Raw genomic sequence first — 13,187 nt, forward strand, 5'->3', positions numbered from 1 at the left:
ATATTTGGCTTATCAATCACTTCTATACTCTGCTGTTTCAAGTGGTAAAGGAATATATACCATCTGATCTAGCAGACAACTAGTAAGCCTGTTGTGTGTCTGTTCTTATATTTTGCTATATGGAATGAAGGATGCTTCCTTAAGTGTCACTTAGGAATGTATGTTTTGGTTTTAAATGTTGTAAATCTAAATACAGGTGTAATTCACTCACTTAAAACGTTTTAAGAATTGCAATAGCCACTGTTAACTTATTTGTCAGTGAAGTAATTATATTTATATTACTTAATTATGTGTTTTGACTTACTTATATTAAGTCACTCTAGCAGCAGGTGTTCATGCAAGTGAATTTTACTGCTTTTGTTATTTTAATAATGCACCCACAATGTGCAACCAATCATATTTCTTGAATGAGTGAATATTTTGACACATTTAGAAAAGATGTCATCTTGCACTGCCATCTGTCCCAAATTTTGCAGGACAGTCTTTATTTTGATGAATATGTCATGCATTTTATAAGATTAATTTGGAGGATATTAAAGTGCATGCTAGTTAATCTGAATAGTGATCTTCCACCTGTGTTGTAGTATGAGGAGGCAATTTGTTACAGGTTACCAAAGGATCATCTGTAATGTTTGCAATTAATATTTGCTACTATGACTTAAATATTGTAAAGCATGGCAATAAAACTAAACTTTCCATAGACTGTGCACAAATTTGTGATCAAAGTATGTAAGTAAAAGGCATTTGGTCAGAACAGCAGAATGTACTTTTCTCCTCTTACAACTTTCAAAAAGCTAAATGTGCAATTGGAATCTGTGGCTTATCTGCAGCAATCCACTGCATATTTTTAACTCCAAGCAGGAGTCCAGGAGCACTCATTCAGAGAGAAGAATTCCACTTGCTATACAACACCACCACTTCTTACAAGGTCGCATTGTATTCTAGTATTAACTCAGCTTTACTTTTTTTGCTGGTTTTGTCGGGGAAAGAGTTAATTTGTTCATAGTGTGGGGCTATGATTTAGTTTTGTGCTGGAAACAATGTTGATAGTACAGGGATGTTTTAGTTATTGCTGAGCAGCACTTGCACAGCATCAAGGTCTTCCCTGCTCCTTTTCCCACCCCGCCAGGGAGCAGGCTGGGGGTACACAAGGAGTTGAGAGAGGACAGAGCAATGTGCTGATCCAGCTCATCAAAGGGATTTCCCAAACTGTAGGGCATCATGCTCAGCAAATAAATTGGGGGGGAAGAAAAAGGAAGGGGAGGACATTAAGAGTGTTTGTCTTCCAAAGTCACCACTATGCGTGATGAAGCTTGGCTTTCCTGACTGAACACCTGCCTGCCCATGGGAAGTGGTGAGTGAGTTCCTTGTTTTGCTTTGCTTGCATGTGCAGCTTTCCCTTTACCTATTAAACTGTCTTTACCTCAAGCCATGAGTTTCTCCCTTTCATCTTTATGATTCTCTCTCCCCATCCTGAGTGGGGAATGAGGGAATGGCTGTGTGGGGCTTAGCTGCCAAATGGAGAGGGGAGAGAAGGGGAGGGAAAGGGAGGTCTAGGGGGGCATCTCAATTTTGTTTCTTTGGTTTTTTTTACTCCTTCCAAACAATTAATATTAAAAATTAACTAAATGGAACTAAATATGGCTGGCAGCTCGTCACTAGTGGTGTTCCCCAGGGCTCATAATTTTGGCCAGACATGTTTAATATCTTTATCAATGGTTTGTATAATGGGATTGTATGCATCCTCAGTAAGTTTGTAGGTGACACCAAGTTAGATGGGATTGTTGATCTGCTTAAGGGTAAGAAGGCTCTTCAGAGGCATCTTGACAAGACGGATGGATGGGCCAAGATCAGCTGTATGAGCTTCAATAAGGCAAAGTGCTGGGTCCTACCCTTTGGTTATGACATCTCCACGCACAGCTATTGCCTTAAGGAAAAGTGTATTGAGAATTGCTCAGAATACAGCCAGGAGTACTAGGGAATTGATTATCCCCCATACTGAGAACTGATCAGTTCACACCTTGAATCCTGTGTTCAGTTTTGGGTTGCTCACTTCAAAGAGGTCGGTCATTGAGGTGGTGAAGTGTGTCCACAGAAGGACAGTGAAGCTGGTTAAGGGTCTAGAAAACATGTCCTATGAGGAGTGACTGAGGGAGTAGGGGTATTTAATCTGGAGAAGAGGAAGGTCAGGGGAGACATTCATTGCTCTCTACCTGAAACGAGATTGTAGTGGAGCGAGAGTTGGTCTCTTCTGCCATATCTCAAGTGAAAGGACAAGAAGAATGGTCTTAAGTTGTACCAGGGGAGGTTCAGATTAGATATTAGGGAAAAAAAATCACTGAAAGAGTAGTTGGTCGTTGGGAAAGTTCCCAGGGAGGTGGTGGAGTCACTGTCTCTAGAGGTATTTAAGAGGTGTTGGCATGTGGCACTTGGGGATATGGTTTAGGCAGTGTAGTGGTGGTGCTAGTTGATGAAGGGCCTGGATAGCCCTGCAATTGGCTCGGTTGGTTAGAGATGGGTGATAATAATGCCAGGTTTGAGGTCTCAATCCCTGCACAGGCCATTCACCTGACAATAGGAGTTGATGATCCTTATGGGTCCCTTGCAGCTCACAATGTTCTGTGATTCTGTGAAGATGATCCTGAAGGTCTCTTTCAAAGCTGCTGGTTCTGTGTGTGAAAATACTAACCTACTGCAGGGCAAGAAGTTTCTACAATTGCATGAACAGAAATTGACTCCTTACCCCCTCTATTTCCTGCTTGGTCTTCTTACTCCAGTTTGCATTGTGTCAATTTCTTTTTGTACAAGGATGAGCCAGAATGATCCTAATACATTTTATGCAGTTGTAATGTTATGTTTCACTAGCCTCATGGTGCAAAAGACTTATCTTCAGGGGACCAGAATGAACCCCATTCTCAGGTCACTGGGTGAGTTCACTTCCTGGGTACGAGGGTGAGAGCATGCAGCAGACATAGCCCTTTGTGAGACCCCAAGCAAATAAGAACTGCAAAAGAAATGAATGCCAAACTGCAGGACATAAAACAAATTGAAAGCAAATAGAATGAGTTCACCGTGTCCACCAAGTAAACAAGAAAAATCCAGAGATTAGTTTGAAATGAACACGAAGAAAATTAAGATTTGGGAAAAATAATAAATGTCTCCTAGTTGAGTAGCCCCAAAATGGTGCTTAATAAATTTCAAGAAAGAAATTTGTTTCCTATGTGGCTTATGCTCTTATGGTTTGCTCATGAAAGAGAAACTTGATTGATAACTATTTTCACAGAAAATTACACAGAGTAACAAAATTGCAACACGGAAAAGTCCCATCTATATTTTCAAATTCAAAATCTTTCATTTATAGTAAAATTAAATGCTTACTGCACTACTGGCTCTGCTACATACCAAGTAAATCAAAAACACACTGTAGAGTCCCACGTGCATGGCCAATTTCAGAGATAATTTCAGAGTGGTGTACTGAGAGAACTAATACTCACTAGAGTTTCCCAAAGGTATGGTATTTGTCATAATACATGCCTTTTTAGTTACATTCTAATTGCATTCTTCTTGCAGTTTTTCACTAAAACTTTTAGTGTCACTTTGTCCTTCTGACAAAGGTCCAAACCCAAAATATCACAGACATAGAAAATAGCACATTAAGATCATATATTTCATGTTTTTTAGACAATAAAATATGGAAATTTGTACTAAAAAGCTTCTGCAACGCAACCTCAAACTACATGGGGCAGATATAGACATTGATTTTAACAGACGCAATATTTCAATTCTAGTGGAGGGGAAGCAGTTGATGGACTCTGGTCCACCTTGTGTAAAGACAAAGCTTAAAAATACCATTAAAATCATCTACTGGGATATTTTGTGTCATTTGGCCAAAGTGCTTTATCAGTTTGATTTTTGTTTTAGTTTGATTTCTTTTTGGTTTTGGGGGAATTTTATGGGGTTTTTTTTTGCTATTGCTTTGTTTTTTATGAAGCCTTTTACTCTTGCTCACTGTTGAACTAAAGTGAACAAGGTGGTTTGGGGGTTTTTAAGGGTAATTATTTCTCATTGTGCAGATTCTACATATCTGAGTAAATTTAATCAGTACTTAATTACTCTTACTCTCAAAGTCACATTCCTGGCTTGTAGTCTTAAAAAACTGAATTTCACTTTGGCTCCATACCTTCTTCTTCTTTCATCTTACATACTTTACAGATCATGATTAGCCAGCCTTCTAACCTCCTTATTGTTGAGATAATTAGGTTCTGTTTTGTTAGTCTCTTACTACAAAGCAAGCTTTCTAGACTATGAGTCATCCTTGTATTTTGCTCCAAACACTCACTTTTGTTTTTAAAAGAAGTACATTTGAACTTGGCCTTTATGTCACCTGAGAACTCATGCTCCTGGTTACCATGATTTAAATTTTTTTTTCTTGAGTTACAAAAAAGCAACTCTCATCTTAAAGTGTGATCTATGTTCTCAGTTTTAACACAGTTATTCTGTAAAGAGATTGATTCACAAGAATGTTCCCTAACATCTGTAGAAAACTGGTTGTCACTGATATTTTTCACTGGAGATAACATTTTCAAAATTTTCCCGCAATTATTTAACTTTTTCATTGAGATCCTTAATAAGATCTTACATGCTTAACCATTCCTGGTTTTTTCCCAGAAGAAAAAGGGAATAATATTTTTTTAATTATTATTTATTATTATGAATAATTTATTGTAATAAAGCTAATACTTGTTTTGTGGAGGTTGTCCCTAAGTTAACAATGTGCTTTTCTGAACTGGAAACTGATTCCTGTTGTTACAAACCCGCTCTTTCCATTGATGATCACTCAAAATAAGGTTCATGCTTTCATCTGAAGCCAGACCTAATTGAGGAGTCAAACTTCTGATCAATATCTGACAGCACCACAATACCAGTATTTCTATAGTGTAGTATCTTTATTCTTCAAAATACCATTCAGAAAAAGATAATTTAATTGTGGGATGAATCTAATGGTTATTTTCATTTTGCATGTTTGGATATATGCAAACAGGATATACAGTGAATTTCTTTGCAGTGTATTCTGAACAGTTGAAACCTTGCTGTACCCATGCAATTTTTGCAGAAACCAGAGCATCTAATCAACACAGCACAAGGCTGAGGTGATATTTTTAGCTGTAGTAGTGAGTCAAGAAAATCCCTCTGCATCTAACCCACACTCTAGATCCCTATTGCCATTTAGCTCTGTCCTTGTGCAGGATGAACCCATGTATCTTCTGAATCAGGCATAGTACAGGTATAGTGTAATCACACTCCTTGAGTGCTATGGTAGTCAATATGATTAATAGCATTTAAAAAGCTTATACCCCAGACAAACAGACAAAAACATTCAATAGTAGCTCTAAATATTCCTTGTGCTATATAATCATCCCATTTTTAGGGGTTTGTATTGCCAGATTTTGATTCAGATTAATACTTTTGGGACAATTTAATGTACCATTTACATAAACACAAAAGTGAAGTTTGCTCTACATACCCATGGAAATCTTGATTTGATCTTGACAAATGTGGTCAGTAACATTCATTGATATAAAAAATTATGCTAACCAGAGGCTAGTAATCCATCCCTTCCTGCTTCTGTTGTCTTTTAGATAAGAAATGGGCAGAAAATACCTTGGAGTAAGTTCTTACAAGCTGAGTGTAACCTTTTCAGTTTTAAAGTGCAATGCAGACTGATTAATATTACAAAGAATTATTTATAGCATAATTTAAGGATTACAGAAAACCATATGCCTAATGCCATATAAGATACCAGTTTACCAGTATACATGTGGATCTTTAACTGCACTTGAATAGCACAGGAAGGAGAGCAGAAATATCATTAAATTAAAGCAGAGAGAAATAAAATGCAGTGTCTAAATACCTAAGGCATATGTCACAGCTCACAGTCATTCACAAGTCAGCTCTCTTCAACAAATTTTAATCTACAGCCACAATATTAAGGATCTGGATGTTCAAAACCAAACATAATAGCTCTGCAGGTAATTCCTTTGACAACTTGTGGTCTGTAAGACATTGCTCATAGACCTGTGGACTTCAAAAGAACACTAGAGCTGCAAGCTTCAAACAGCAAGTGAGTTTTCTGAAAAAAAAAACATTCTTAGCAGCTGTTAGAAAATCTCGACTTTGGACTACAACAAGAGACAATTAGAAGATCAGTTGTGTTGGAACGATTTTCCTATTTGCAAGATAATTACATAAAACACAATCCCAATAGCAGGTAGTGATATCTATTTCCAAATGCTTTTCTCACTGTGTTGTATTCTTCATGCTTTTCCTAGGCAAAATTATACTGGGTTTTTTTTGTTACCTAGGGTAGATTTTCTCCTGGAATGTGGAGAGTGCTTTCTACCCAAACTAGCATCTATTGTACTGCAGTCTATTAAGAATATATATTTGAAAGTCCACAGACTAATGAAGGCATTGAATCCAAGTCTCAAAACTTCTCTCACTGAACACTTTAGCAAAAAGAGCTACTACACAGTAACCAGGCTATTCTGGAAGCATTAATGTCTCTGACAGTGTTTTTATAAGAAGATATGGCTACACATAAATATTCTTTTAAATGCTTCAAGTAGCAAGCCACTTACCAGATCTGTGTGAGGACCCCAAGCTGTGAGAATGCTGTCAATTTCTGCCTGTCAGCTGAGCCACCTATTCATCAGAACATTGTTAGCCCATCCCAAATTTGGGGCAATTTCCTTCACGCAGATTTTCGGTGTTTTACTTTGTAATTGAAAGAGCTAAAGGCATTTATAGACAAGCACTAGTGAAGCTAACTCCAGCTTTAGTGCCATACCTCTGACAGAGGCCATAATTCCCTGAAATTAAATTAGCAGAAGAAAAGTTTGCATATGCGTTAACCACTTGTGATAAGGCAACAGAGTGGACTAAATGAGCAGCGGAGAGGTTAAACTTGATCTGTAGGAGAAAAGGAATATTTATTCTGCCACACTGACTGCAAAGGATGGTCTTCTGCAGCAGAAAAAGAGCAAAAAAGAGTTGGAGTGGGGGAATAATGTCTCAGCTGTGTCTGTTGGTACTGTTTGCTAAGAAAAATAAAATCAGAGTACTAACAGAACACACAAGCTTAGCCACTGGGATGTGGGTCATTAAGCCACAGAAATTTGGTAACATTTCTTTGTGTGCCCACAGCTAATTCTCTGGGGTTCAGGCTGAGTTTAGGAAGAGTCAGGTGCAAGCTGTTCTTGCAGAGTCAGGCTGAAAGGACCAGAGAGAAACTCCTACCTCTAAATGGAAAGTACCTGATGAATTTAGGTACTTGCAGTACAGGCTAACTCTTCTGAATAACAATATTATAGAAGTCCAACTTCCTTAGAAACACTGCTTCAGTTTGTGAGCAATTAAAAAAATAAATTATCCTAATTTCAGATATGAAAAGACATAAGATTGGTTGACTGAGTAAGAAGAATTTGGACAAATAACTGACATAAATCAACAAACATATAGAAGCTACTAAAAAGGTTAAATTTGTTTTATCCAAGACACTGCCAAATCTTGAGCAAAGAACAGGAAGTTTATTGGCAATTTTCTGAAAGAGGAGGAATCCAATGATAAAATGTGAGCCATTTGTCTTCCCAGCCATTAAAGGAAATTCACTTTAAGGATTTTTCTGGAGTGGTTGCTGCCGCTGGTGTGTCCATTTTAATTTATCAGTGTGTCTGCTGGTAATATTATCATCAGTTGGAGCTCAGGTGGACTTCCATTAGTGCTATCACAGTACTCAATGGCAAAATATTCCACTGACCCGAACAGGATCTATCAAAAACTTTCAAAGCAGCATCTGCTGTGGATTTTTTTCCTGCTAATTATTTCCAGCAATTATGTAAGATAATTCCTCAGGATGAGTTATCTAGAGAAAAGTAGCTCCAACAAACATAATTAAGAAACAAAACTGTGTCAGTCATCTTCATGTTCATTTAATTATAGGCCATATCCCTCTCAACCTTCATCTTTTTGTGTGATATTTAGGACATAAACTCTCTGGTAGAGATAATTTCTGTCTGATCTCCACTCTGGTCTTAGCTTTTACTGGCATCTTTGGACACCATCACAATACACATATACACATATATATATGTGTGTATATATATATAAATACATACATCATATAAATATGTATATATATATATATACACACACATATATATATATATATTTTTACATCAAAACAAGCAACAGATCTGTAAAACTAATGTAACATATGGTTAAATAACTATGCCTAGTTACATTTATAATATATAGGTATATTAGTCTTAAATCTACTACATGTATATATATATATATATGTATATAAATACATATATATATAAACACATCTATACACACATATATATATGTATATATATACATATATATATGTGTATATGTGTATTGTGATGTGTCCAAAGATGCCAGTGTCCATATATATGATATATATCTATGTGTATATATATAAGTGTGTATATATATATATACATACATACAGCATATTTAAGACTAATATACCTATATGTAACAAATGTAACTAAGCATAGTTATTTAACCATATGTTACATTAGTTTTACAGGTCTGTTGCTTGCTTTGATGTAAAGCTGTGTTAAAATCAGGCCAAGTAACGAAAAGTGGAGGTTGACTGATTTCTTTGTCTTACACAACAGCACAAAGAAATTCCAGCCACTCCAGCCTGTAAGTCAGGTTCACTGGGACCCCACCTTAAATGCCTCTATGCAAACAAAAGGAGCCGTGGAGAATAAAAAAGGGGAGTTAGAGATGTGCCCACACCTTGAATCTCATTGGCATTATGGAAATGCTGTGGGATAGTTCCTGTGTCTGAGCTGTTGGTGTGGAAGAATACTTTTTAGAAAGGACAGGAAGGGGACAAGGAGGATGTGTCACCCTCTCTGTCAGTGACCTCCTGGAGTTCAGGGAGCTGCGCCTGGGCATGGATGAGGAGCTGGCTGAGACCTCATGGATGAGGTTTAAAGAAAGGGCCGGGACAGGTGGCATTACAGGGGGAGTCTGCTACAGGCTGCCTGACCAGAAGACTGAGTAGGTGCAGCCCTCTCTGGACAGCTGGGAGAGCCTCATGTTCACAGGCTCTGGTTCTCAACCAGCCCAGTATCTGTTGGAGGGACAAAGCAGCTGTCTCTTAGCAGCTCTTGATCACTCAGTGGAATCAAGAGACCTCAGAAAATTGGTGGATTTCTATGATTTTCTTTCATAACTTACAAAATATTTTGCACCTTTGAAAGTTCATTCCCTGAACTTTTCAAAGGTGGAAAAAATTGAAGTTTTTCTCTTTACTTCAACTAAGTCAGTCAAGCTAGCAAGGTAGGAAGGAAATGCTGCACTGTGTCAAATGCTATCAGAGTGTGCATGAATTTTCCTCGACATTTTGAACAATTGTTGGTTCAATACTTTAAAAAGGTTTTTCTCCTGCACTTTTGGATAGTGATATATATAGAGATGATAACTTACATAAATAATTTCTTACACTTGAAATATAATACAACATCTAGCATTGACACTGTTACTCCTGTTGCTTACACATGGGTTGACCTCTGCAGTTTGGGAGAACACAGTGAATATGGTAATTCTGTATTGATACTCTGTGTTAGAAGTTGAAATTATCATCAAATAATTTAAGGGAACTATAAAGAGACAGATGACCTAGCCCTCAGTGGACTACTTTGTTAGTCCTATTTAATGTGCAGAGTGAAGTCAGCATAGCTGGGATTTTAGGCCTCTAAGGAATAATAAATAAAATAATAAAATAATGAAGTTGAAGATCCAAGTTACATGAAGTGACATGTGACTTGATAAGGTCACAGAAAATTCTTTTTCAAAAGTGTGTTTACTTGCAAGTTTGATTTGGTAGAATCAGGTTTTCAGATGGGAGCTGATACATTTGAGCGATTCTAGCAGCTCTTAAGGTATATTCAGAAGGTCATTTCTAAGTGTTCTGTCTTACAAGATCTGATTGTTCAGGAGATTATTACAGGTCCTGCCACTCTGTGAGGTGCTGCCACATCACAGCAAGGTCAACAGAATCGGTAGCACATCTACTCCTCAGTTTTCCGTTTACTGTTTTTCTGTTAACCAAGGCTAGCATTCTTTTTTATAAGTGGCAGCTTTTTTTTGTTAACAAAAGTTTACAGCAGTTTACCTGTATACATCGGGCTGTGAATGAATTGAGCCAAAAAACTCCCATTTATAGATCCCTTTGGACTTGACTCAATTTGCTGCAGGAACATTACATTCTTATCATAAAAATGCTTTGAATCATTCCAGGCTTTCCCCCTCACAAATACAGCTTGCTTCGCTCCAGCAATGTAAGGGAATTGAAGGTTATCCTGTCTTCAGGGAGGAGTATCCCAATGCAAGCAATCATTGACATTTTGCCAACGCCAGACATTGAAAGGATGTGTTGGAGGTGGAAGGGGCTTGAGCAGTGGGCACTGAGTATTCCTTTCTGGCAGAGCAGCTCCTTGGGCATTTGTGTCTGTCAGTGCAGATGACACAAACCCGAAGGCTGTGCTAGAGGCCAGCCAGATCCAGCCAGCACTCAAAATCTAATTTGCACGTTGAACATTGTGCATTGTATGAACATGCCATGTGTGTCCACTGTTTGCCTCTACTGAGTAATTTCAGCCATAGGCGACTTTTCTGTTCTAAACGCAGACAAAATAACTGAAGATGATAACAGATTTGCTGGTTTGCCACAAGCTGACACATCTTCATGATTTTTTTAATGGTTTGTGCTTTCTAATCGCTCTAATCCCAGATGAAAACTCAGATTTGTAAATAGTGATATAAAAATAATCTTATTTAGAATCTGTACTACATTTGTCAGCAGCTGACTAACCTAATAACACACAGGAAGCAATATATGTGAATCAATTGACCTAAAAATATTCAGACTCCCAGACGAAAGGCATATTCTTTTGTTAGGTTATACTTCCTCAGAGTATGGGGAAAAAAAGAAAAAGAAAAGAAAAACACCTTACAGCAAACATTTGGTGCTAGCTAGTAAACAAACTCCAATCTATAGGAATCCTATGGATTAATTGCAAGTCTGAAGTATTGCAAAATACTTTTATTAAAACAACCTTTCTACTATGTTTCATTCAAACCTTTGTTAGAAAATAGCCAATGGGAATCATATTAGCAAAATAGTAAGAATATTTCAGGCAAAATCATGTAGGATTATCTGTAAAAATTATATTGGCACAATTAAAGTCAGTAGTATCAAGGGCAAATTAATGAAAAAGAGATCAGGTTTTCACCTGGCCCTGAAAAGAGGAAGAAAAAATGGAAATTTTTAAAGAGACTGCTATTCATTTTCTTTCTCCTCACACAGACCACATTGGATTGAAAATCTGCTACTATTTTCTATGATAAAAGTAACTGTACTAAGTAGTCAAGATTGAGGTCCTATTTGCTTTGTGTGCTCTTTATGAAAGGACAATCCCTATCCTAAAAAATGAAAAGACAATTCCTATCATAAATACTCTATGATCCAACAAGCTAATGCAAAGAGTAGTGGAAAGATTCCCTTTGGCTTTAGCACACATCAAATTGTTCCCTTAATATGACTGGAATGTTTGATCATTTAGCAGTGCATGCTTTGGCGGGCCTGTGAGCGTGGACTGAGCAAGAAGGCTTTCTTCCTCCTAAGTCATGAATAATTATAAAACTTCAAATATTGTCACTTGTTCTTTTGTTATGACTGTCAAAAATACTATAGATCTGTGCACTCAAAATAACAAAAAAGGACAAGAATATACAAATTAGTATCTGCGATACACTATCATTCATTCTGGATAAAATTGATTATTTTCCACCAGAATACTTCAAACTCTTTGAAAAAACTTTCAATATGGGAATCACACATTTTATAAAAAATTAAAGCAATGTTGATCAACTGATATTTATGATAGGGATTTGTTGATACTGAAACTAAATATGTACCCAGATCAATAGGTCGTTCAAGGTCATTCAATTTCACCTGTTCAAGGTAATTGAGTAATTATTTCTAAGGCAAAGCAAATTTAGTCTTTTAATTTCCAGCTGTATTGTCCTCCTTTCTCAGAAGTTTCCAAAAGCTCAGACAGAGGATTGACAGAGGAAAAGAAAAAGAAGATTGGTCAGATCCATTCAGTAGATACTGCTGTGGATAATTACTGTCACAAATTGAATAACTAAAAATTATAAAGTACTGTTCTTCTCTTACTTCTTCTGTAGCAACATACTGTGGTGGTTCTTTTCTTTTCCCTTTCTTTAATTTTGGTGTGTGCTAAATGGCCATTACACCTAAAATTAAGGAAATTACAGAGAAAGGTTCATAACTTACTATATTCAACATATATTTGTGATACTGCAGGCTTTCATCACCCAGATATACCCATGGGAAATTTTGTGATTTTGTCCTTTTCTTAATTCTCCTGGAGTCTAGATTTAACCAATAAATATATTTCATCATCAATTCTCAATCTTGAAGCAAATATGAATGACCTTTTAAATAAGTAGATATTGAGAATTTCAATCTTTTAAAAATCCTAGAATTTCAGATGAAAGCATAGTACATGTCACTAAAACACTGTGAAAAAATAAAATTCCATTTTTGTTCCTTCCTCATTCTCAGAGTGATGTACTATATTTCTTTACAAACTTGAAATGTTGCACTCTTTGTGCAGGATCATTTAGCATATACAACTGAGTGTGTGTGAAGAAGTATTTACACTATATTAAAAATAAAATCCTCTGAAATATTTATGCTTCTGTTCATAACACTTAGAAGCTTTCAAAAGTTGTTTGACAAATATAGATGTTTTTGGCTGATGAAAGAATCTCATTTACTGCAATACTTCCCAATTACACAGAGCGTACAGGATATTGCTAATGTTTAGAATGTGCAGAAATTAAAAGCAAACACAAGACAGTTTCCATTCTCTCTGTTTTACAGCTGTATCAGAAGATAATGCTGAGTTTTCAATTAGCCAAATGGACTAGAGAATTCATAGCATGTTTCTGATTCCCAGTTCAGAAATATCCACCTAAATTTGCCAACAGCCTTGAGCCAGTGTGAATCCACCACAATGACACATGAGCTTAAGTACACGTCTTTTCTGTTCTTC

The sequence above is a fragment of the Melozone crissalis genome, unplaced genomic scaffold (genome assembly GCF_028551555.1).
Source record: "Melozone crissalis strain CALT ecotype California unplaced genomic scaffold, PUWL_Pcris_2 ptg000013l_1, whole genome shotgun sequence".
Taxonomy (NCBI): Eukaryota; Metazoa; Chordata; class Aves; order Passeriformes; family Passerellidae; genus Melozone; species Melozone crissalis.